General features: G+C 41.5%; 1 protein-coding gene and 1 non-coding gene across 2 annotated transcripts in view; both read right to left on the bottom strand.

Moving 5' to 3' along the window:
* Positions 1-27948, bottom strand: part of tadr (torn and diminished rhabdomeres) — a 214001-nt gene that overhangs the window by 74454 nt on the left and 111599 nt on the right. The gene's annotated exons all lie outside the window — the stretch shown is intronic.
* Positions 20063-20152, bottom strand: TRNAI-UAU (transfer RNA isoleucine (anticodon UAU)). The gene is given in 2 exon segments: positions 20063-20098; positions 20115-20152. It is a non-coding gene; the product is annotated as a tRNA-Ile (tRNA).

Here is a 27948-nt window from a genome sequence, read left to right on the forward strand (position 1 = left end):
GGAAGTGGAAAGGATGGTAAATAAACTCCATTGTCATAAGGCAGCAGGAATAGATGAAATTAGACCTGAAATGGTGAAGTATAGTGGGAAGGCAGGGATGAAATGGCTTCATAGAGTAGTAAAATTAGCGTGGAGTGTTGGTAAGGTACCTTCAGATTGGGCAAAAGCAGTAATTGCCCCTATCTATAAGCAAGGGAACAGGAAGGATTGCAACAACTATCGAGATATCTCATTGATTAGGATACCAGGCAAAGTATTCACTGGCATCTTGGAAGGGAGGGTGCGATCAGTCGTTGAAAGGAAGTTGGATGAAAACCAGTGTGGTTTCAGACCACAGAGAGGCTGTCAGGATCAGATTTTCAGTATGCGCCAGGTAAATGAAAAATGCTACGAGAGGAATATTCAGTTGTGTTTATGTTTCGTAGATCTAGAGAAAGCATATGACAGGGTACCGAGGGAAAATGTGTTCGCCATACTGGGGGACTATGGAATTAAAGGCAGATTATTAAAAGCAATCAAAGGCATTTATGTTGACAATTGGGCTTCAGTGAGAATTGATGGTAGAGTGAGTTCTTGGTTCAGGGTACTTACAGGGGTTAGTCAAGGCTGTAATCTTTCACCTTTGCTGTTTGTAGTTTACATGGATCATCTGCTGAAAGGTATAAAATGGCAGGGAGGGATTCAATTAGGTGGAAATCTAGTAAGCAGTCTGGCCTATGCTGACGCTTGGTCTTAATAGCAGATTGTGCCGAAAGCCTACAGTCTAATATCGTGGAACTTGAAAATAGGTGCAATGAGTATGGTATGAAAATTAACCTCTCGAAGACTAAATTGATGTCAGTAGGTAAGAAATTCAACAGAATTGAATGTCAGATTGGTGATACAAAGCTAGAACAGGTCGATAATTTCAAGTAGGGCCTATTTAGGTTGTGTGTTCTCCCGGGATGGTAATATAGTAAGTGAGATTGAATCAAGGTGTAGTAAAGCTAATGCAGTGAGCTCACAGTTGCGATCAGCAGTATTCTGTAAGAAGGAAGTCAGCTTCCAGGCGAAACTATCTTTACATCGGTCTGTTTTCAGACCAACTTTGCTTTACGGGAGCGAAAGCTGGGTGGACTCAGGATATCTTATTCATAAGTTAGAAATAACAGACATGAAAGTAGCAAGAATGATTGCTGGTACAAACAGGTGGGAACAATGGCAGGACGGTACACGGAATGAGGAGATAAAGGCTAATTTAGGAATGAACTCGATGGATGAAGCTGTACGCATAAACCGGCTTCGGTGGTGGGTTCATGTGAGGCGAATGGAGGAGGATAGGTTACCTAGGAGAATAATGGACTCTGCTATGGAGGGTAAGAGAAGTAGAGGTAGACCAAGACGACGATAGTTAGACTCGGTTTCTAATGATTTAGAGATAAGAGGTATAGAACTAAATAAGGCCACAACACTAGTTGCAAATCGAGGATTGTGGCGACGTTTAGTAAATTCACAGAGTCTTGCAGACTGAACGCTGAAAGGCATAACAGTCTATAATGATAATGTATGTATGTATGTATGTATGTATGTATGTATGTATGTATTTAAAAAACCACCTTTCCAATACACAAAATCCTTATAATTAGCATGAAACCATTTTAATTACAAATTGGACATGTTTTGCTCAATCTTAGTGAGCATCATCAGCAATAGGTAACATAAATCATTAGTGGGTCAGGGCCCTGATCCTGTCGTATATTACAAAAGAATGTCTAATATACATTGATAAAAATATATGAATTTAACACTTTAAAAATAATCAAAAAGATTATTTGTGTCTATTAAAAAAAAAATTGATCATTAAAACTGCTTGAAATGTAAAAATGGAATGGATGGCTTGAAATGTTAAAAATAATATATAGTAATTAGATGTTCTTAAAAATCGTTGTCCAATACATCTACGCTCAATTGTATTAGACTGTTTGTGATAAAATCAGTTATTCATATTGAACCCATGACCTTTGTGCCCTAAGAACATTATGCATAAATTAACAATTAAACTAAAAGTTGGATTCTTGATAGCATGGATTTGACACGTGACGAGGGTGTGATTAACTTCGGTCCCACGCTCTGGGGTACGTGACGTCAGCCACACGTGTCAACGGCGGAAGAATCTCAAGTCATTTTTGTGAACTATTTCAAAGCTCGTGTACATGGCGTGACCCAAGCCAAGTCAAGTCAAAAAAATATAGTGCCTATCAAAGGGGGTCAATCATCTCACAAATCGAACCCGTAAAAATTGTAAATGTCCATGAACACTACCGCCAGAAATGTAGCAAGCATCTAGTCACTTTCAAAACTCTTGAAATTACAGTTTAGTTAAGTCAGAAAATTTATAGAAATTTTCTTGGCGGCAAAGGAAGATATCCGAATAGAGGGGGTAACTGCTATAAATATGAAGGGACGCCATGACGAAGTCTCCTTCTCCGGCATTTGTGATACAAAGCGGACGAAAAATTGTTCAGCTGCTCTGCGAAATCAAACCAACGAAAGTAGACTGAGTTCAACTGCAGATTTTAGCCATTGTGGCTAGGTCTTGTCTCCATGAGGAGATAGTTTTCTTGAGTGAAATAATTGTACCAGATAGGACGGTCAAAGTACTGAATAAATTCTAATGTGATTAAGTAATTCGTGTGCGGAAATAATTATAGTCCATCGTGTGCGCTCAGCAAACAAGTGAAGGGTATTTTCTTTTTTTATGCTTTATTCCAGGAAACCTGAAGATACATAATGATCTGTACAGCCATGAATGTAAAAATGGCTAAATAAAATGCCAGGGTTGCAGGTGAGCCCTATAACGAACAATGGTGTGACTACATGAGGTAGGTGACTTTCCATCTTAGTACCTCTTATATCTTGTCTCATGATCTCTAAAAGTGTATTTGAATGGGGATATACGACGCAGTGGTCACCCCTACTAAGTTTTGTAAATGTGAGAATAGGACTAAAAGAGTCATTTGTTTTATTTTCCACTTGGATAAATTTTTGAAGTCTTGCGAGTGCCGTATAATGTTGTAAAAAGTTATTGAATAGGGTTCCGAAGTGATATCACGTCCAATATAGATCGTCATCCGTGTGAGTGTCTGCCTATATTTTGTGATGCCAAATTAAGATGTTCAGTCGACGTAAAATTTTTCTGTCTGCAATTTGAAGTTAATAATTTAGGAATCCATGGTTACTCATTTTCAATCGAGTGGAAGCGCGCTGTCGGGTGAGAATCTAGGGTGATGAATTTGGTCACGGAGAGAAACGTTTTTCTAGGCCCATTTTAAACTGTGTCTGACTGACAATAAAAGATCTAGTAGAATGTTTCAGTCATTTTCTCGTAAAAATCAAGTTATTAAATACGATATCCTTTATGCGAAGTTATTCATGATTAATGCATTGTGCGATATTAGACGTCGAGATTTCTAGTGAGGATTTTGTTCCAGTTCTGTGTCGATGATAATTGTGGAGCTGGGAAACAGAGGTTAGTTTTGTTGATATGAGATTTGTGAATCAGGTTGGACCTGTCATTGAAGCCGGGACATGGAAGCCCGAGGAATGTTTTATATGAGTTGAGATGAGATGTGCGAATCAGGTTAGAGTCCTGTCATTGAAGCCGGGACACGATAGCCCGAGGTATATTTTATAATGTTGGGAATGGAAAGAAATACATAGAAATCCATAGCAGTATTAATTTGCGATGCGTATAATTAGTGTGGGCATCTTGAAGCATAATCTGTGCATTTTGTTGGTTAGAATATCGTATTTGTTTAATTATGTCGGCAGAGTTTAAAAGGTGAGCATTTTGAGAAGCCAGTCAACTGGAACAAACCAGGTGTTTCATGTTACTGCCAAGCGAACTTGGGGACGAGAGGCCTCAGCTGTGATAACGGGACAGGCGTGGAATTGAGATTGTACTGTATTCTCGGCCGGGGAAAACGTTAAAATGCTGGATTTAGTTGAAATTCATAGCCGGTAATGATCTGAGTATTGTGAAATACTGTAAAATTTGTTTGATTGGGGACGTATTGAACATTTGAAACCATGAACTTCGAGTATAAGGAACAGAGTAACCAAATTCAGGGTTGTCCAAAATATAGAGCGATGGTCGTGATGATTGGTTTGTCTGTGAGGGGTCTGCAAAATTCATAAATGGTATGACGAGATATGACATCGTAATTATATGGCGAGTTGTTTGGTTTGTACGTAGATTCATAGGATATCCAAGTGTTAATAACGGTTAGGACTAGATTAGATTTTAAAGTGTGAAATCATGAGACAAGATATATAACTGGACATGAATTATGTAACAATTCTTTTCCAGCCAGACAAACATCACAAGATTGAATTCACATCACAGCTGCGTAGAAATTTGTGAAGAAACCAGAGTCCGCGGAGATAAAATTTACTGTTCTTTAACATTTCGCTAAATCATTTAAATTTATTTAATTATTAAATTCAGTGAAACCGCATTTTGAAATAACTTTAATCAAGCGAATAACTTGGAGATGCATTCTGGAAATTTTAGTTTGTTTTCTGGGGAATATTTAAATGTAAAGTAACGATTAAGGGGACATATCCGAAGGAAATGGATTTTTCTGCCACAAAGTTTGTGAGCATTGCTATTGTTGTAATTATTGAACTTTGATTGATTGAGCAGTGAATGTGCTGGGGATAGTAAAGTGGAAACTTTGGTCATCAACCGATGTAACTTAATTGTGTTTAGCCTTCAGCCTAGAAACTTGGATGGTCAGGGGGTCATCAACCTCAGTGACTTAGATTAGGGATATATGCCATTGTAGCATCATTTTCCTTGCGGTCATCATCCACAATGACTTTAAAGTAACTTAGAAGTTTAGATTCGGTCCATGACATAGACGCAGGTCACATCGATTCAATTAAGGGTCCATGCCGTAGAACCACTGTGTGGCACACACCAATTGGTCTGCCTTAATTATACCCAGAGTGCAGAGTTCGTGTTACGAGGGCTGGACCATAACGAATCACTATGATGGTGCATGTGGTCTCACATGGAATGCGAATTTAAGGATTTCCAGACTTTCCTTTCTTAAATAATTAATAATTGAGACAATGGTTTCTAGTAAGAATGTCCATCAGGCAGTTACGTTAAAGTCTCACACCAGTGTTCTGACCATTATGTTAAAATGATTGTGGTGTCCAGTGGACACAGTTTACTTCTATGATACCGTTGACATATCAGATTGCTTGAGAATTTTCCTGAATAAATAGGAATCTTTTAAATAGACCTTTCATTCCAGTAGATAGATTAGAATTACTGAACCCTACCTTTACCTCAGCAAGTGACGAAGAACCCGATACGACCCAAGAGACAGATCTCATGAACTTTGCTGATAGGTAAGAAAGGTAGGTATTCCTCAATGTGGACCAAAGGGTTCAATATCAGGGTGAGCTCTTATTATAAACTATGTAACTGTTTTTTAAGAATATGAATAACTGATTTTATCACAAACAGTCTAACACAATCGAGCGTAAATATATTGGACAACGATTTTTAAGAACATCTAATTACTATATATTATTTTTAACATTTCAAGCCATCCATTCCATTTTTAAATTTCAAGCAGTTTTAATGATCAATTTTTCTTTTAATAGACACAAATAATCTTATTGATTATTTTTAACGTGTTAAATTCATATATTTTTATCAATGTATATTAGACATTCTTTTGTAATATACGACATGATCAGGGCCCTGACCCACTAATGATTTATGTTACCTATTGCTGATGATGCTCACTAAGATTGAGCGAAACATGTCCAATTTGTAATTAAAATGGTTTCATCCTAATTATAAGGATTTTGTGTATTGGAAAGGTGGTTTTTTAAATATAATAATTTATTCCTCTTAATTTGTTTTTGTTCTAGTTGTTTTACGTCGCACCAACACAGATAGGTCTTACGGCGACGATGGGACAGGAAAGGGCTAGGAGTGGGAAGGAAGCGGCCGTGGCCTTAATTAAGGTACAGCCCCAGCCCTCTTAATTTGTCCAAATGCTTTAGCTTTTCTAAGGTGCACGAGTTTCTGTCTCATGCATTCGTTTCTCGTTTCCGGTATACAAGCTGACTTAATGTTTTGCTCTAAAGAATCACATATGGAGCAGATGTCGGATCTAGGATATCTAAATTTAATATTAAATTCGTTAGTAAACATTTGCCAGTATGTTTTATATGGAGCATTTATGTGATAGTTCATGAGGAAGAGTTCATGCATTATACTAGCTGTTAAATCTTCAGTTAAATACAGGTGATTAGGTCTATCTCGCAACGAATATTGTGATGTACGTGCTTTGAAAGACGTAATACGGTGTTCTATTTGATACGAAACTTCAGCAGGACACTTATGAGGTCTGCTGCTTTGTTTTCCTCGCAAATCGTTTGGCGACCGCCCACAATGAACCAGACTCTCACGAATACGCCGAACTCTTCTATCCGTAATGGCATGCAAACTGCTGAACTTTCGAACACACCGGAATATCTCACCCGTCAATGCGGACTTTATAAGAAAATGAAGCCGAGTGATCCATGGATTGTTCACCCTGTAAAAATGAAATGGCGTATGGGTTTTAGTGCCGGGTGTGTCCGAGGACATCTTCGGGTCGCCAGGTGCAGGTCTTTTGATTTGACTCCCATAAGCGACCTGCGCGTCGTGATGAGGATGAAATGATGATGAAGACAACACATACACCCAGCCCCCGTGCCAGCAAAATTAACCAATGATGGTTAAAATCCCCGACCCCGCCGGGAATCCAACCCGCGACCCCTATGACCAAAGGCCAGCACGCTACCTTTTAGCCATGGAGCCGGACGTTCACCCTGTGATTTGCGTGAACGGCGTCTTGATATTGGATGGGCTTTGATGAGACCAGTTAGATGAGAATCTTGTTCGTCCTTACTACTCATTGCATTAAGCTGAGAGAGAAGTGCTTGCTTACTGGCATCCGTAACTTTTTCAAAACATTTCAATCTACTGCACCTGAAATATAAGAGATTCACTCGCTATATACCCTGAATACTGTGGTTGATCATCATAAAGTAACAGCCCATTTTTAATAAATAGTTGCATGTGCATCTAATTGCAAAGCAAGAATTTGGTTATATGATTTATCTAATACTGAAGCAATATCGGATTAAGTAGGCTTTTGTTATTAAACGCACACAACGACCTAGTCAGATTATCGTAGGTTATGATTTACCTACAATCGGGTCCTGTCTGCCTGGCGGCAATCTCTTTCCCGACTTGGTTCACATGATTTTTGCCATGTACAGTATTTTGGCATGATTAATTACTTGTTGTTTACGTGGTAAACTCTTCTTTCGTTTACGCCAACTCACTTAATTCACATCCGTAAAGACTTGCTGCCTCACGATACAGAATATAACAAACTACATAATCACACATCCGCCTTTGTTGTGTAGTGGTTAGTGTGATTAGGTGCTTCCCCCAGAGGCCCGGGTTCGATTCCCGGCTGTGCCACGAAATTTTTGAAAAGTGGTACGAGGGCTCGAACGGGGTCCACTCAGCCTCGGGAGGTCAACTGAGTAGAGGGGGGTTCGATTCCCTCCTCAGCCATCCTGGAAGTAGTTTTCCGTGGTTTCCCACTTCTCCTCCAGGCAAATGTCGGGATGGTACCTAACTTAAGGCCACGGCCGCTTCCTTCCCTCTTCCTTGTCTATCCCTTCCAAACTTCCCATCCCCCCACAAGGCCCCTGTTCAGTATAGCAGGTGAGGCCACCTGGGCGAAGTACTGGTCATCCTCCCCAGTTGTATCCCCAGACCCAGTGTCTGAAGCTCCAGGACACTGCCCTTGAGGCGGTAGAGGTGGGATCCCTCTCTGAGTCCGGGGGAAGAACCGACCCTGGAGGGAAAACAGATTGCGAACGAACGAACATAATCACACAAGCGCTTCGTGCTGTTACTTGGGCCACGGCCGACTGGATCCCTCTCTGCGCTCCTAGCTAGAGCGACGCATCAAGTCGGCCGTGCTTGGGCACATGGTGCTGCCACCTGTGCGTACATATATTAAACATGGACCCCGGACCTTCTTACAGGAAAGGCTGTGGACTACGGCCGTTTTCACAGAAACACTATGTTTTCAGCAGCCATTTGACAATGGACTATTAACGTTGTTAAAGAACCAAATGCATGGGCTCGTGCATGTCCCTGGGGGACACCGGATGGCAGATCTACAGTAACTAAAATTATCCGATTTTGGACAACTGACGTTTTTACTAGAAAACCCTCAGTTGGCTTCACGAGGCTGAGTGGACCCCGTTCCAGACCTCGTACAACATTTCGTGGTAGAGCCGGGAATCGAAGGCGGGTTTAAGCGGGTGGTAGCTACTCATACTTAGCACTACATTACGAAGCGGACCTGAAACACTTATATTAATTGAATTTTTGTTTATTTATGGATGAATTATTCCACATAATAATGAAATAATAATTGTACCTGATAGCCGGGAACTAACCTTACGGTTGTATCAATATAAGAAGTCTGTTGAAATAAGGCATGCCTGGCGAGTTGGCCGTGCGTTTAGAGGCGCGCAGCTGTGTGCTCGCATCCGCGAGTTTGTGGGTTCGAACCCCACTGTCGGCAGCCATGAAGATGGTGTTCCGTGTTTTCCTATTTTCACACCAGGCAAATGCTGGGACTGTACGTTGATTAAGGCTACGGCCGCTTCCTTCGTACTCGTAAGCCTTTCTCATCCCATCTTTGCCAAAAGACCTATCTGTGTCGGTGAGACATTAGCAAATTTTAAAAAGAAATTTAAAAAAAAGAAATAAGGCATGTTTGTAATAATGGTACATGTTGTTTTGTATCTACCTTTCGCAACATTTAATCAGCAATGAACAGTTAATACTAGTACTAAGTAAATATTATAAATTACTGTTAAATATACTAAAGCTTTTGTATTATTATCATTATTTATTATTTAATCAGTACCGGGCGTGTTGGCCGTGCGGCTAGGGGCGCGCTTCTAAAATTGGCATGCGGAAGATAGAGGGTTCGAAAACCACTACCGGCAGCTCTGAAGATGGTTTTTCGTGGAATCCCCTTTTTCACGCTAGGCAAATACTGGGACTTTACCATATTAAGGCCATGGCCGCTTGTCTCCCACTCCCAGCCCTTTCCTATCCCGTCGTCGCCGTGAGACCTATTTGTGTCGGTGCGACGTAAAGACAGATGTAAAAAATTAATAGTAATATTTTTACTAATGTTATTTTTATTTCCAGCTGATTTGGTGAAGGGTCAGCGTAGTGGCTTTCGGTTCAGACAGCCCCGGGTTCAATTCCCGTTCGGACTGAAGATTTGCCTGGTGTGAGAGTGGGAAGCAATGAAAAACCTCTTCGGGGTTGTCGACGGAGAGGTTCGGGCCCTCTGTCTGTCGAGTGCAGACTGACAGGTACGTGACCGAATACTTGCCGCCACTCGCTCAGTATTATTAATATTATTATTATTGCCCGCCCCGCAATGTACAGTAGGCCTAGCCTGTCTGCGTATAAGCCGGGCGCTCCGGGTTCAATTCCCGGCCGGGACAGAGATTTTTAACCGGGTCTGTGGAATGGTCCGAGGTCCAATCAGCCTACGGGATTACATTTCAGGAGATGTCTGACATTGAGATATCGGCACTGGTCTAGAAAGCCGAGAATACCTGGTGAGAAGATTTGTCGTGCTGACCACACGACACCTCGTAATCTGGAGGCCGTCGTGCTAAGCAGCGGTCACTTGGAAGGCAATGGCCCTTCATGGCTCTAACGCCAAGGGTTTTTGTTATTATTGTTATTAAATTCGTTTGTTACCATTTTAATGCCTTCAAAGTATTACATGAGTTCCCTTCTCACGGAGGGAGTAATTTTAAGAGCACCCTCTCGTATACACTAAGAGTGATATATGCATAGATATATTCAAGATATTCATTGTGACGCTCACTGAAGCGATAGATGATTGTTATTATTATTTTTTATTACAATTTGTTTTACGCCGCGCCGTCACAGGTAGGTCTTGTTTCGGCGATGGGACAGGAAAATCCTAGGAGTGGAATGGAAGTCAACGTGGCCGGAAATAAGGTACAGTCTGGTGTGAAAATGGGAAACCACGGAAAACATCTTGAGGGCTGCCGACTGTAGAGGCTCGAACACACCATCTCCGGGACGCAAGCTCACAGCTACACGCCCCTAACCGCACGGCACTGTTATTTTTGTGTATCGTAATGAAACCGTACAGTGTCCTGTACAGCTCATGGGAATGATATGTGCCTTTCTACTCCATTAAAATTACTCCTAAAGGTCGCGTCATTGGTAGCAGTATGGGCGATGGGGATCGAGCGGCGTCCGGCCAGAACGGAACCCGCGATAGAGCGCCTGCAAACAAAGGGAGGACAGAGCAAGAGCCAAGCCCCCGCGGAAATACCCTCTCAACTTGCAGAGAGAGATAGAAGAGGACGCGATGCTGGAGTAGTCAGATACGCCCCGAGGTGTGGCTTAGCTTCCCAGAGTTCCAAACTAACATAAGGAACTTCCGGTTTTTTATGCACGTGTCACGGGTGCCAACGTCGGATTTTGGTGCGTAAAAATGGGATGATATTTTTGATCCAGACATAGGAAAATTATGTGAGACGCACCATTGAATAGAGCGGAATTTTCTGCGGTTCCCAGACTAAAAATATGTAATAATTTATTCAGGGGAAGAAATGAGGTCACCAGCTGTCCAGAGGTGACATATCGCTAACACATGTGAATACGAGAGCGTCACCCAAGCTAAGAGTCGCGCTCAAAAGACGACTCCACCCTCCAAAGGACGCTATGAATTAATCAAAGGCGGGAAGCAAATTACATAAAAACTGCCGATCGTAGGTCCAGCACGCTTTGCTCAAATGAAAGAGGAGACAGAGGGCTACAAGATGCACTATTTAAATGTCTTCAATTCTTGGTACGAATGGAGCTCTTGTTCTTAATGAACCGTGAACGTTCACGCCCCCAGGCTTCCGGTGGGCAAGATAATATAGGCCGGGCAGGCCATCGCAGAGAGAGTTGTTCTTTGCGGGTCGTTGAGACGGACACTGTGTCCCGCGGTGCTCTAGTTCTACGGTCCGAACCCATTGACCGCGTACTAAGAGTTATTGTGTCCAGCGCCGCTGGGTCGTACAAAGCCTTTATGAAGTGAACGGGAGGCCAAACGAGCCTAGGTGAATTGTCTCTGTGCTGCGTGTCAAACTAGTTAATCCGCGAGCATAATTTACAAACAAGTAGCAGAATACGGCTGAGACAGTGCCGGCTTTAATGAGTCAGTGAAATTCATAATTTGGTATCACCCAAAGTGTTACTTTGAATCAGGGGCTCGAGTCTCGTGAGCCACCCGATTCTTGCTGTGAACGCGCCCGCCGTGATTTGAATGACCGTCTTATTCGTGGTGTAAACTCTGGAAATAGAGGCCGTGTGACGAGTGTAAAGTGTCACCCATTTTGGATTACTGTAAGATTTCAGCTGTGAACGAGTTCCAAAGGATGTCGGACTTGTATGGACCAGGGATAAAGGACTGCACGCCCGCCACCTACCGAGTGGTCATGGAGTACTAAGAACTTAACCATGGGTCTCCCGTGGAAGGAGAAACAACGGCCACCAAACAGATGAGTGATGTCCAAATCTAATTTCTAAGCATGACAATGTAACCGGGGGATAGGATTAGCTTTCTTTTGTAAATATCAAAATGTTGTAAGATAATGCATGTCCTAAATGGAAATTTTATTGATCTCTAGATAGTTGAAGTAAATTCAAGGGAGCTAAATTCCCGGACGACTCATTTTTTTTTCTTAATGATTAGCTTATCGTGAGGGTTATATTTCTAGTAATATGTAGAATGTCCTAGCAAATATGGGAACAAGGTTAGGAGAAGATTTGAGTTTCCCTTTAGGGGTGGTTGGAACAATAGTGCTGGCGAGCAGGGAAAACCATGTCAAAATATTGGTAGTTACTGTCCCACGTGGCTGTCGTATATGCCGGGGAAACTCATGGGTCAGTCAGACAATGCATGCCTAGCTTACACATAGAATTAGTGCATGTACAGCAAGAAAGAAGAAATCCCGACCGGGAGAGGTATATGTGTGTGATTTAGGTAGGAGTGAGGAACCTTGTGCAAGTCTCCCGTGATTTTTGATTAACTGGCCAGAATAGTTGGGAGTGTTTTTTTAATCTATAGCCGGGGTGAGGCCCAGAGGCAGGAGTCTCTAATCTTTGGTCAGAAGATTTAAATATAAGTATATTTCCTGTGGCAGGAACGATATAGTCATGAGAGCCCATGCCCGCGGGAAGAAGATACGCGATATGAGACGTAGTGAGAGGGCCGAATGCCCGAGTAATTTACGATGAGATGAGTTAGGAGTGATCGTGCCCACAGTCGGCGCTCAGCGATAATAATGAGAGAGAATAAAAGAGTATTTCATGGGGAATTCCACGATAATATGAATAAACAAATGAAGTGGGCCATGGATATGTGCCCCCGAGACGAGAGGGTGGACGTGTGAGGGAGAGAAGAATCTGGCGTGGCCGATGAATGAGAATGGCCGCGCGAAGTGAATGACCGCCCTTCCTTGTTTTTTTTTGTGAATGTTTGGCTCTCGCCCTCGTGACAGAAGGATCCCGTTTGCACCATTGTATTAAGACTTGGAGCCCTGGCTCTCCACGCGCCCCCTCTGTTTGGTTTAAATGGCTTAGCTAAGAATACTTGTATAATGATAATATCACGGTGATTTTTTTAAGGTATTTAATAAATGAGTAGGGACCTCCCCCAGATATCCGGTGATATGAGACTAGAGCTATTCTAGGGATCTACAGAAACCCACAGTACCTCTCGGTCGGGAGTCGGCCAGTTCGACTCCGGATTATGATGGCGCCCTTGAGCGAGCTGCTCCAGGCGTGCGCCTTGGGCCGGAGACATTGATAACCATGCTGTTTCTTTCTAGGAATGGCTCTCCTTTGTGCATAAAGTGTATATATCCATATATCAGTGTATGTTTCGTAATTATGTGCATATATTTTTGAGTTCAAACAGAACCTATGTGCACGTTGTGTGGTCTTGGTGATAGATGAGGAGTCCGGGGTTTAGCTAAATGGTATGTGTATTTGTTTGTGTATCATGTAAATGTTTCTTTTAATATGATAATGATGTAGCGTAGGCCCCGGTTATGTTCGTGCTAAGAACAACAAGTAATTTGTGAATAGGGACATCAGATCATCTCACGCTGTGATCGGCAGAATAATATAAAAATTTCATGAACGGTCTGAACTAATGAGGAAAGATGAACGATAGCAAATCGCAAAACCTCAATCATACCGTTATGCAGACGACGCCCATGGGCGATTCATATTTTAAAGAGATCATTATTTTCTTTTCCTCCCATACGTGGAGAGTCATTGTATAGAGCTGTGTCAATTTCTTAATATGTCATATTTGAATAAATTCGTATTCGTAACCCCTATTTTATGATTCTTGTCATTTGTAGCAGTGCTAAGCAGTATCCACTAGGCATTTGAACCCAGAGATCCTACTTTCATATTATAGACATAAGGCTCCATCTTAAGTATTTGTTTTCTTTCTTTCGAACGTACCACTCCCCCAAGTGCTCAGGCTGCCGGGCCGGCACAGAAAGTAGGAAGGGGAGCGGTTCGAAGCTCGTTAAGCAATTCGACCCGCTCTTCAATCCAATCTCATCCGTGGGTGTTTACCCCGTTACGTGGAGGCATTCTTATGCGTGGGTCATCCATTCGAAGCCCGGAAGGGTGTAGTATGTAGGTCGATATGAATTACGAACAGCCATACTGTTAGATGGACGTCACTGTTCATATCGCGTTCAGAACCGCGGATCTCCTGTTTTACGGCGAATCCGATTTTAAATACACTGGCGTGGAACTTCATTTCAAAAGTCCCACGTACACTGGCTAGGATTTAGACCACGCCTCCCTTGATGAGAAGCCAGATAGCCGCTATCATGCCCATATTTTATGAATTTCATTTCACAAATTATTGGTTCACTCTTCGCTATAAAGCCTGCCACAAAAGTACTGAATAGCACAATGCCTTCCACTATTCTTGCTGTCCGAAAGAACTCATCTCTGATTATACGATGTTGTATTTAACACGCACGAGCGGCTGTGCTTCCGTAGTTCACAGCACGAAACCTTCCCAATGTGATTGTTTTTTACAATTGACATTACGTCGCGCCGACACAGATAGGTTTTATGTTGACAATGGGATAAGAAAGACCTAGGAGTGGGAAGGATTAATTAAGGTACTGCCCCAGTATGAAAATGGAAACCAAGGAAAACTATCTGCTGGGCTGCCTACAGTGCGATTCGAACCCACTATATGTCGGATGCAAACTCACAGATGCGCGTAGAGATGACTAACCAATACTGATGTATCGGAAATATCGACATATCGTCGCCATAAGCCCTATCTGTGTCGGTGCGACGTAAAGCAACTAGAAAAAAGAAAACAAATCGACATTATGAGATGGAAATATCGAAACGCCATAAATGCTCATTCCCGAGTAAATCAAGTAAAATTCACTTTCAAAAAAGTTGGGGCGAACGATGTGAAGCGTGTAATTTACTCCCTCAAGTCTGATGCTCCGGGTAATGACGACATACCATTATCTTTCATAAAAAATATTATTGGTGCCATATTACCTATTCTGACGCATATATTTAATCATTGCCTTGTACAGGGAGTATTCCCAACTATGTGGAAGCACGGTATCGTCATTCCTATTCCTAAGAAGAATTCTCCTAGTTTACCATCAGATTATCGCCCCATATCCATTCTCCCACCCCTTTCCAAAGTACTAGAACGCTTGGTACACGAACAAGTCCTCACTTACTTGACTAACTTCTCACTGCTTGACCCTTACCAATCTGGTTTCAAGAAAGGACACAGCACAACGACTGCCCTACTGAAAGTAACTGATGATATCCGACAGGCAATGGTCACTCGACAAGTGACTGTACTGGTTCTACTTGATTTTTCTAGTGCTTTTGATACTGTTGTTCCTCAACTGCTACTTTCAAAATTGGATTCATTAAATTTCAGCAAGACGGCAATAAACTTTTTCAGTTCGTACCTCAAAAATCGCCGTCAGTGTGTCAAAGTAAATAATAGCAGATCTGAGTGGCTTAACAAACCCCTCAGTGTCCCCCAAGGGTCTGTACTTGGACCATTGCTGTTTGCAATTTACTTACACGATGTTGCCAAATCGATTACACATTGCAAGTATCATCTTTATGCTGATGATCTGCAGATCTACTACCACTCAAGAACTGATAAAATTCAGAGTGCTGTAGAAAAAGTTAATGCTGATTTAAGTCTCATAAGTAATTTTGCATTGAGTAACAATCTCAAAATTAATCCTCTTAAAACGCAAGCAATAATCATTGGTACTTCAAAAAACTTACACGTCTTAAAACAATATGAAATTCCTCCTGTAGCACTAAACAATACCATTATTCCATTTTGTGAAACAGTTATGAATCTTGGTGTGGCTATAAGCGAAACACTGAACTGGTCGCAACATGTGATGAAAGTGTGTCAAAAGGTATATCAAAGCCTGCATCCTCTGAAGCGGTTTAAAAATATATTTCCTCGGTCCTTGAAAATAAAGCTCATTCAATCACTCTTGTTTCCAATTCTCGAATACTGTGATACAGTTTTTATTGATATCAATAACGAGCAAAGCATGAGACTGCAACGTGCCCAAAATGCATGCATCAGGTATGCATTCGACATACAACCATACGCCCATGTATCCCCATTCTATACACAATTATCTTGGTTACGACTGAATGACAGACGTTGACTCCATGCAACTACTTTGGTGTATCAAGTGCTTTCTGAAAACACTCCTCCTTACCTATCCACCAGATTTCGCTACCTTAGTTCCCTGCACCTGTTCAATACCCGGTCAGGCTGTACGCTAGAAATTCCTGTGCATCGAACCGCAACCTACAACAGATCGTTCACTATCACCGCCACGAGCTGGTGGAATGAACTCCCCAATGACATCAGGGAAGCTAAATCTAAGACAAAATTTAAAATCCTTTGCCAGCGTCATCTTTTAAGCACTTCCAGTCTTTCTTGAGTGTGAATGGGATGCATGAATGAGAGTGAATATGGTTGTTTATTGCAATTTGTTCCTGTATATAATTTAGTTATACTTTACTCACCTTAGTTTAGTTAGTGATACTTTAGTTGCTTTAGTTATACTTTAGGTTGTAAAGATTTCATATGTTTAAATTTTATGTAAAATATACATTGTATATACATGAAGTGGTTAAGTGTAAGAAAGGGCCGGGAGCCCTAACTTCGCCACAATAAAGACGCTTTAATAATAATAATAATAATATATCGACATCGATATTTTGAGGTCCGATATATTGTCGAAATCGATATTTTGTGCCCAGTATATCGATATTTCTGACTAATTTAATACTTTCGGCTACGATTTGTTTCCTTTTCAGGACTTGTAAATATTTGCATGCTACAGTTACGAAATTTAAATTTTTATTTCTCAATTCACTTCAGTAAATACAGTGATAATATCACAACTCATTCATCGTGCATACCTTGTAAGGCAATAAAGCCGCCAGCCAACACAGGCCGCCTACAGAGCGCCCAGACGTTGTTGTCAGTAAGGTACGGGAAATTTGTGGAATATTGTTGGCGATTAGTGCTGTCTATACTTCATAGTGTTGCTTTAAGTGATTCATGCCTTTACATATTTTAGCGGTATATAGTTTTTAACAAGTAGTTTTATAAATAGCTTCAATTAAAAGTGATGTGTGTAGATACTTCACAAAAATCAATAAAACGTAAGTTAAGTGTAATACGTGTACCAAAATTTTGAAAAGTTACGGCAATAACACAAATATGAAGGCTCATTTGAAGATACCTACATTCATTAAAACATGAAATCTATATATATAAAATAAGAGTTTTGTCTGTACATTGCAGAGAATTTGAAAAGAATGGTATTTCTGTATCGGTCATGTCCACAGTAACAAGAAAATGCATTTTTTACTTTTCCATAATGTCTGTCTGTCTGTCTGTCTGTCTGTCTGTCTGTCTGTCTGTCTGTCTGTCTGTCTGTCTGTCTGTGTGTACACGCATCACGAGAAAACGGCTGAAGAGAATTTAATGAAAATCGGAATGTAAAATCGGGTCATGAACCGCTACAATCTAGGCTATAAATTATTTTAATCACACTGAGTGAAATGGTAGCTTAGGGGAAGGCCTGAAATTTAATTCTAAAATATTTATGTTATTAGTGGTCGTGTCTTAATGAAAATTGCTAGGCAAAGATGGGAAATAAGTCGCTACAGTATAGGCTATACAGCTCAAGGAAATGGTAGTTTAGGGTAAGGCCTAAAATTTAATTATCAAATATTTATTTTATTAGTGGTCGTATCTTCACGAAAATTGGTATACAACGTCGGGGAATAGGTCGCTATAATCTAGGCTATCAATAATGTTATTCACACTGAGTGAAATGGTAGTTTAGGGGAAGGCCTGAAATGTAATCTATATATATATAAAATAAGAGTTTTGTCTGTACATTGCTCAGAATTTGATATGAATGGTATTTCTGTATCGGTCATGTCCACAGTAACAAGAAAATGCATTTCTTACTTTTCCGTAATTTCTGTGTGTCTGTCTGTCTGTATGTATGTATGTATGTATGTACACGCATCACGAGAAAACGGCTGAAGAGAATTTAATGAAAATCGGAATGCAAAGCCGGGTGATGAACCGCTACAATCTAGGCTGTAAATTATTTTAATCACACTGAGTGAAATGGTAGCTTAGGGGAAGGCCTGAAATTTAATTCTAAAATATTTATGTTATTAGTGGTCGTGTCTTAATGAAAATTGCTAGGCAAAGATGGGAAATAAGTCGCTACAATATAGGCTATACACCCTCAAGGAAATTGTAGTTTAGGGGAAGGCCTAAAATTGAATTGTCAAATATTTATTTTATTAGTGGTCGTATCTTCACGAAAATTGGTGTACAACGTCGGGGAATAGGTCGCTATAATCTAGGCTATCAGTAATGTTATTCACACTGAGTGAAATGGTAGTTTAGGGGAAGGCCTGAAATGTAATGTATATATAAAATAAGTGTTTTGCCTGTACATTGCTCAGAATTTGAAAAGAATGGTATTTCTGTACTGTCATGTCCACAGCAACAAGGAAATGCATTTTTTACTTTTCTGTAATTTTTGTCTGTCTGTCTGTCTGTCTGTCTGTCTGTCTGTCTGTCTGTCTGTCTGTCTGTCTGTCTGTCTGTCTGTATGTATGATTGTACACGCACCAATAGAAAACGGCTGAAGAGAATTAATGAAAATCGGTATGTAATGTCGGGTGATGAACCACTACAAGCTCGGCTATAAATTATTTTATTCACGCTGAGTGAAATGGTAGTTTAGGGGAAGGTCTGTAATGTAACTCTCAAATAAGTTATTTATGTTATTAGTGGTCGTATCGATAAATACTACATAACTAACATAACTTTAGTTATGTCGTAAGTTAGTAGTAGTTATGTAAGAAGTTATTAAATTTCCGATCACTTATGTCATACATTGTTACCGTACCGGATATAATGGAGATATTCATGAATTTGTATTTTTGTTACTAAGTCCATATCAGTGCTGAGTCACGAGAAAATTGGTTAACAGAATTTAGTGAAAATCGGTATCTAAATTCTGAGAATAAGGAACTACAGTCTACGATACAAATCATTTTGTTAGACCCCCTAATATCACAGAGTCGAAAGAAAACTAATGTGAAGGCCTGAAATATAGAAAGCTCATAAACTTTATCAACAATAACATTACCATTGACCATTGTTTGTTGTGATGTGCTTTTTGTCTTCTGTTTCCTCTCTTCCCCGATAGATAGGATTACTGCAGCGTACCGAGGTTTTTTTAATTTGCTTGACGTCGCACCGACACAGGTAGGTCTTATGGCGACGATGGGATAGGAAATGAATAGTGGTGTGAAGGAAGCGGCCTTGGCTTTAAGGTACAGCCTGTTTGAATGGTGTAAAAATGGGAAACCACGGAATACCATCTTTTTTTTGCTTAACGTCGCACCGACACAGATATGTCTTATGGCGACAATGGGATAGGAAAGGTCTAGGAAGTGGAAGGAAGCGGCCCCGGCTTTAATTAAGGAACAGTCCCGGCATTTGCCTGGTGTCAAAATGGGTAACCACGTTAAACCATCTTCAGCAGTGCCGACAGTGTCTCCCGAATGCAAGCTGTCAGCTGAACGACCCTAACCGCACGGCCACTTGCTCGGTGCAGTAACAGTGACTGGGAGCGGTGCACGGGCTGTAGATTTGTGTAGAAGATAAAATCTGTGCCCTTCTCTGTGAAATGATCCAAATACATTTTTGTTATCAATATTTTCTTTATTCCTTCTTTCTTAATCCGTTTGGTTTTCCCTCGGACTCAGCGAGGATCCCACGTCTACCGCCTCAAGATCGGTGTCCTAGAACGGGAAACTTGGGGGACGGGTGATAAAAATGGGGAGGAGGACCAATACCTCGCCCTGGTGGCCTCGCCTGATATATTGAACAGGGGCCTGGTGGGGGATGGGAAGATTGGAAGGGATATACAAGGACGAGGGAAGGAAACGGCCGTGTCCGTAAGTTAGGTACCATTTGCCTGGAGGAGAAGTGGGAAACAATGGAAAGCTACTTCGAGGTTGGCTGAGGTGGTAATCGAGCTCCCTCTACTCAGTTGACCTCCCGAGGCTGAGTGGACCCTGTTCAAAACCTCGTACCACTTTCCAAATTTCGTTTCAAAGCCAGGAATCGAACCTGGGCCTCTGGGGGTGGCAGCTTATCACACTAACCACTACAGCATATAGGCGGACGTTTCAATTTCGAAGGATATATTCATGTTCATTAGCTTTACGCAAAAAAAAGTTTACTTTTTAAAAATTTTCCCCAGGTGAGGCTCGTACTCACAACCCCGGCATGTCTCGGTAACTGTCTTATAAGTACCGTGCGCTAACCAATTGCGCCACTGGGGAACTCGCGTAATATTCCTTACTACACGCATATTAGCGGAAATTATCTCGAAAATGCATACCTCAGCTTTCCGACGAGACAGCGCCAGTAGCGCTATCCAGCAGCTCGTGTTTGTAACTACTTGCTGTTCTCGCCTTCCCCTGTTGGCTGCTTTGACATAATACCTGCACTAGGGATTTTAACATTTCACTTGTATACGAAAACGTATTGTCTTCACGTTTTAAATTAATGAAACACGATTTCAGGTGGAAAATAATTGATCACGGGTTATAAATATGTCATTAGTAGCGAGTTCTTCTTCTGCTTTCTCTTTTTTAATCTGTTTACCCTCCAGGATTGGTTTTCCCTTGGACTCAGCGAGGGATCCCACCTCTACCGCCTGAGGGGCAGTGTCCTGGAGCTTCAGACTTTGGGTGGGGAATACAACTGGGGAGGACCAGTATCTCGCCCAGGCTGTCTCGCCTGCTATGTTGAACTGGGGCCTTGGTGGGGGATGGGAAAATTGGAAGGGATAGACAAGGAAGAGGGAAGGAAAGTGACTGTGGCCGTCCTGGAGCTTCAGACTCTTGGTCGGGGGATACAACTGGGGAGAATGACCAGTACATCGCCCAGGCGGCCTCACCTGCTATGCTGAACAGGGGCCTTGTGGAGGGATGGGAAGATTGGAAGGGATAGGCAAGGAAGTGGGAAGGAAGCGGCCGTGGCCTTAAGTTAGGTACCATCCCGGCATTCGCCTGGAGGAGAAGTGGGAAACCACGGAAAACCACTTCCAGGATGGCTGAGGTGGTAATCGAACCCACCTCTACTGAGTTGTCCTCCCGAGGCTGAGTGGACCCCGTTCCAGCCCTCGTACCACTTTTCAAATTTCGTGGCAGAGCCGGGAATCGAACCTGGGCCTCCGGGAGTGGCAGCTAATCACACTAACCACTACACCACAGAGGCGGACAAATTATAATTTACACATGAAAAATTACAACTATGGACCATGCAACCATATTTCCACTGAACTTATGTAGGCATGCATACATCTATATATATAAAATAAGAGTTTTGTCTGTACATTGCTCAGAATTTGAAAAGAATGGTATTTCTGTATCGGTCATGTCCACAGTAACAAGAAAATGCATTTTTTACTTTTCCGTAATTTCTGTCTGTCTGTCTGTATGTATGTATGTACACGCATCACGAGAAAACGGCTGAAGAGAATTTAATGAAAATCGGAATGTAAAGTCGGGTGATGAACCGCTACAATCTAGGCTATAAATTATTTTAATCACACTGAGTGAAATGGTAGCTTAGGGGAAGGCCTGAAATTTAATTCTCAAATATTTATGTTATTAGTGGTCGTGTCATAATGAAAATCGCTAGGCAAAGATGGGAAATAAGTCGCTACAATATAGGATATACACGCTCAAGGAAATTGTAGTTTAGGGGAAGGCCTAAAATTGAATTGTCAATTATTTATTTTATTAGTGGTCGTATCTTCACGAAAATTGGTATGCAACGTCGAGGAATAGGTCGCTATAATCTAGGCTATCAATAATGTTATTCACACTGAGTGAAATGGTAGTTTAGGGGAAGGCCTGAGATGCAGTCTATATATATTAAATAAGAGTTTTGCCTGTACATTGCTCAGAATTTGAAAATAATGGTATTTCTGTATCGGTCATGTCCACAGTAATAAGAAAATGCATTTTTTACTTTTCCGTAATTTCTGTCTGTCTGTCTGTCTGTCTGTCTGTCTGCCTGTATGTATGTACACGCATCACGAGAAAACGGCTGAAGAAAATTTAATGAAAATCGGAATGTAAAGTCGAGTGATTAACTACTACAAGCTCGGCCATAAATTATTTTATTCACGCTGAGTGAAATGGTAGTTTAGGGGAAGGTCTGACATGTAATTCTCAAATAAGTTATTTATCTTATTAGTGGTCATATCGATAAATACTACATAACTAACATAACTTTAGTTATGTCGTAAGTTAGTAGTAGTTATGTAAGAAGTTATTAAATTTCCGATCACTTATGCCATACATTGTTACCGTACCGCATATAATGGAGATATTCATGAATTTGATTTTTGCTACTAAGTCCATAGCAGCGCTGAGTCACGGGAAAATTGGTTAACAGAATTTAGTGAAAATCTGTATCTAAATTCTGAGAATAAGGAACTACAGTCTACGATATAAATCATTTTGTAAGACACCCTAATATCACAGAGTCGAAAGAAAACTAATGTGAAGGCCTGCAATATAGAAAGCTCATAAACATTATGAACAATAACATTACATTGACCATTGTTTGTTGTGATGTGCTTTTTGTCTTCTGTTTCCTCTCATCCCCGATAGATAGGATTACTGCAGCGTACCGAGGTTTTTTAATTTGCTTGACGTCGCACCGACACAGGTAGGTCTTATGGCGACGATGGGATAGGAAATGAATAGTGGTGTGAAGGAAGCGGCCTTGGCTTTAAGGTACAGCCTGGTGTGAAGTGTGTGAAAATGGGAAACCACGGAATACCATCTTTTTTTGCTTAACGTCGCACCGACACAGATATGTCTTATGGCGACGATGGGATAGGAAAGGTCTAGGAAGTGGAAGGAAGCGGCCGTGGCTTTAATTAAGGTACAGTCCCGGCATTTGCCTGGTGTGAAAATGGGAAACCACGGAAAACCATCGTCAGGGATGCCGACAATGGGGCTCGAACCCACTATCTCCTGAATACCATCTTCAGGGTTGCCGGCAGTGGGGTTCGAATCCACTATCTCCCGGATGCAAGCTCACAGCTGCGTGCCCCTAACCACACGGCCAACTCGCCTGGTCGTACCGACTGTAACAGCCTGTCTCTATATTGGTGGGAAGTAGCTGGGGTGTAAGATAACTTTCTTCTTTAGCATGCCATTCCTCTGGTTCATTCATTTTCTGATATATCTGGTACGTAACACACTGGTTCATCATAGTATTCGAGCTATACAATCCCTACTCTGAGCCACTGATTGGAAGGAGTAGTGTGCATATTTAACGGAATAATAACAGAGGAGTGTTCATGGCAGTCTGCGACCTGGTTATTCCAGCTCTGGAACTTTGGACTCTTAGATCGGCACCGTAGTACTATTCGTTGAAAGTGAGAATGTGCGGTTTTTCATTTGATCGAGTATTTTATATGATAACATTGCTTTCAATCGCTACATTCCTACTGACGTTTTTGTAATGACCTATGTTGAATTCAGTTAGGTAAACCACCAAGCCAGTCTTTCTGAGAATCCCGTAGCGAAGCACGGGTATATCAGCTAGTACTATATATGTCGCCTGTTAAAGGAACTTCAAGCACGAAAGGAATGCTTAATTCAGTGGCAGGGAACAGTAAATCGCTCTTTAAATCTGGTGAGGCTTACATCCTTAGCAGCGTCTGCGTCTGTACCACTGGGATATGCTACTGGGAGGGGTCACTCACTACATCCACGGCTTCGGTGACCAACGCTGAGTTGTCACCGACTACGTCTACAGCAATTCAGCCATCTATCCGCAATCAGGAGACATTAAGACATTCTTAGGTTAGTTTTACTAAACATTTTGGCCCTTTATTGCAGCTACGCAGTCGGGATTTCTTTTTTAACCATTTACGATATTACCTTGTTTTGTAAATAATTAATGTATTTTTTAGACCTATTAAGCAGAAAGTACGCCTTGTTTTTAAAGAGCCGTTAGTTGTCTATTTTACATTTATCCATCTTGACTATGTAGCAATACTTTTCTGGTTTTGTTACAGAGGTTGGTTCGCGGTACTGTAATATCAATGAAGGACTTTGATACTGTATTTGCAAAGATGGCATGCCTTTGTCGGTGGTTAAAGGAGAAGGATACCAGCGTCTTATGAAGGAAGCAACTCCTCTCTGTAAGGTGCCCACCAGAAACACTGTGAAGAGCCTGATTAACAAAAAATATGATTTGCTACGCTCTAATTCTAAGAAGATGACCAAACACGTGGAATACTTTACAATTACAGCGGATATTTGGTCTACGAGTTTCTTGGCTTAACCGTTCATTTCATTGAAGAGTCTTCAGTCGAATCAATCGCACTCGGCACTTTTCAGTTACAGCAGTCCCGTACTGCTGTTTACTTGAGCAACGAAATTTTGTCTGCATTAAATGAGTGGGATGGTAGTGATGGTGATGATTATTGTTTTAAGAGGAAGTACAACTAGGCAAACATCCTCTTTATGAGTGGGATATCCCCATGATAAGGTGTTGTGTGTTGTTACATCAAGGGAAATATTAAAGTTACTTGGTCATTGTTTTAAGCTTGTTTTCTGATCTGTGTCAAGACTCATTAAACCTAATAAATCCTTTAATCATTCTGTTAAATGTAAAACTAGACTTATAATGATGGATAATAGATCCAATATTTTGAAAACGGATATATCGGCGATATATTGATATTTTGAAGACCGATATATCAATGACATCGATATTTTAATACCGATGTATCGATATTCTGAAAAGTTTTGCCATCACTAGGTGCGCGCCCTAACCGCACTGCTGACTCGCGCTGTCCAAGTTTATTTTACTGCATAGAATACATAATTCACGGTCAAAATCAAATATTTGCCCAACAGTCTCAGTTTAATAGACAGAAATAGCAACATCGAACAAGAGTGGATGTTATTAATCACATGTGCTTCTTAGTGTCATCAAGAAACATCTTTTGTGAGTTGTCGTGTAAACGGGTGTAGTCTATAATACTGTAATTTATACACCTCAGTTTTCTTCTATTGCGGTATATTTCTCATTTAGCAATAACAGCAAGAAGTGTAATTCTCTTTGCAACTCATGTAGATGGTAATGAGACAATTTTATATTGAGATACAATGCTTTTTATTCTCATTAGACCATGAGCTACTACTGCGCCATCTACAGTAAGCGGCTTGTCTTACCCTCACAGATTTCCTTTCATGCTAAGTTAATTATGGGAATTGCTGGGTTGAGTGGCTCAGACTTTTGGTGCATTGGCCTCCTGAACCCAACTTGGCAGGTTCGACCCTGGCTCAGTCCGGTGGTATTTGGAGGTGCTGAAATACGTCAGCCTCGTGTCGGTATATTTACTGGCACGTGAAAGTACTCCTGCGGGACTAAATTCCGGCACCTCGGCGCCTTCGAAAACCGTAAAAAATTAGTGGGACGTAAGGCCAATAACATTAATTAATTTAATAAGGAATACTGTGCGAGGTGGCCATGCATTTAGGGGCGCACTGCAGTGAGCTCGCATCCGGGATATTGTTAGTTCGAACCCCACTGTCGGCAGCCCTGAAGATGGTTTTCCGTGCCTTCCTATTTTCACACCAAGCAAATGTTGGGGCTGTACCTTGATTAACGCCACTGCCGCTTCCTTCCTACTGGGCGAGTTGGCCGTGCGGGTAGAGGCGCGCGGCTGTGAGCTTGCATCCGGGAGATAGTGGGTTCGAATCCCACTGTCGGCAGCCCTGAAGATGGTTTTCCGTGGTTTCCCATTTTCACACCAGGCAAATGCTGGGGCTGTACCTTAATTAAGGCCACGGCGGCTTCCTTCCAACTCATAGGCCTTTCCTCTCCCATCGTCGCCATGAGACCTTTCTGTGTCTGTGCGACGTAAAGCAAATTGTAAAAAGAAGGAAAGAAGAAAATAAGGCACCTTTGTAATAATGGTGCATGATGTTTTGTATCTACCTTTCGTAACATTTAATCTGCAAAGAACAGTTCATATTAGCACTAAGTAAATATTATTATTATTATTATTATTATTATTATTATTATTATTATTATTATTATTATTATTATTATTATTATTATTATTATTATTATTATTATTATTATTATTATTATTATTATTATTATTATTATTATTATTTACTGTTACATTTACTAATGCTTTTGTAGTATTATCACCTTTTATTAGGCCTATTTAATCAGTCCCGGGCGAGTTGGCCGTACGTTTATGGGTGCGCTTCTGTGAGCTGGCATGTGGGGGATAGTGGGTTCGAACTCCATTCTAGGCAGCTCTGAATATGGTTTTCCGTGATTTCCCATTTTCACACCAGGCAAATTAAGGCGCTGTACCTTTATTAAAGCCGCGGACACTTCCTGCCCACTCCAAGGCATTTCCTGTCCCATCGCTGCCATAAGATCGGTCTGTGTCTGTGCACGCAAAGCAAATTGTAAAATAATAAATATAATAAGTAAATATTTAATCTGTTTACTGTCCAGGGTTGCCATTTCCCTCAGACTCAGTGAGAAATCCCACCTCTACCGCCTCAAGGGCAGTGTCCTGGAGCGTGAGACATTTGTTTCTGGGTATAATTGGGGAAGAGGACTTGTATCTCGCCCAGGCGGCCTCAACTGGTATGCTGGATAGGGTCTTGTGGGGGATGAGGAAATGGGCAGGGATAGGTAAGGTTGAGGGAAGGAAGTGACCGGGCCTTAATTTAGGTACCATCCCGGTATTTGCCTGGAGGAGAAGTGGGGAACCACCAAAAACCACTTCGATTATGGCTGAGGTGGGAATCGAACCTCCTCTACTCTGTTTACCTTCCGAGGTTGAGTGGTCCTGGTTCCAGCCCTTGTAATTTTTTCAAATTTGTGGTAGAATTGGCCTCCGGAGGTGGCAGCTAATCACCCTAACCACTATGCCACTGTTTATTCTGTAATCAGTGTTTAATAGTAGCTGAAGTAGATGTCTCAAAATCTGTGGAGAAAAAAGCTGTTCTACGACAGTTGGTATTATAATCATCCCCCTCCGTAGCGTAACGTTTAACGTAATTAACTTCCGTACTCGTTGTCCCGTGTTCGATTCAAGGTACAGTCAGGAATACATGCAGCTCAGCTCCATCGGGGCTGTGCCTGACAAGAGGTGCACCTCCTGGGGATGAGGACACGGGTTTACTTTCTATTTTTTAGTTGTATAGCCTAATTGTATTTCGTGTAATATTTTACACCATAGTATGCTATAACACTCCTTTAAATTAAGTATCATAATGGTTGTTATGAATGAATTATGCATCATAATGATGAAATAACAATTTAACCTTGGTGTAGCAATCGACGTTCTTATACCGCATTCTGCGTCTAATGAAAATGAAAACCTACAACCTGTTTGCCAGTCAGTGACCGGGTCAGGAATGGAATGAATGAAGCCCCCTTCTTGCGGCGAGGATAGGAATTGTGCCGGCTGCCGAAACCTGTCGCACTCTTCTGAGGCAATGATTAATTGACTGACAGATGAAATGAAATGAAATGATAGTAGAGAGTGTTGCTGGAATGAAAGATTACACGGAGAACCGGAGTACCGTACCCGGAGAAAAACCTGTCCCGCCTCCGCTTTGTCCAGCACAAAACTCACATGGAGTGACCGGGATTTGAACCACGGAACCCAGCGGTGAGAGGCCTGCGCGCTGCCGCCTGAGCCACGGTTGTTCCTCTGCGTCTAATATGGTTTTCAATTATCCCTAGTATAAACAAACCGAACTCGATAGCTGCAGTCGCTTAAGTGCGGCCAGTTCCAGTATTCGGGAGATAGTGGGTTCGAACCCCACTGTCGGCAGCCCTGAAGATGGTTTTCCGTGGTTTCCCATTTTCACACTTTAATTAAGGCCACGGCCGCTTCCTTCCCACTCCTAGCTCGTTCCTGTCCCATCGTCGCCATAAGACCTATCTGAGTCGGTGCGATGTAAAACAACTTCTAAACAATATAAACGTATAAAACCTGTGGAATTAAGTTGTCTGTCTGTCTGTTAGGTCATCAGCCCAGAGGCTGGTTGGATCCTCA

The sequence above is a fragment of the Anabrus simplex genome, chromosome 2 (genome assembly GCF_040414725.1).
Source record: "Anabrus simplex isolate iqAnaSimp1 chromosome 2, ASM4041472v1, whole genome shotgun sequence".
NCBI classification, from domain to species: domain Eukaryota; kingdom Metazoa; phylum Arthropoda; class Insecta; order Orthoptera; family Tettigoniidae; genus Anabrus; species Anabrus simplex.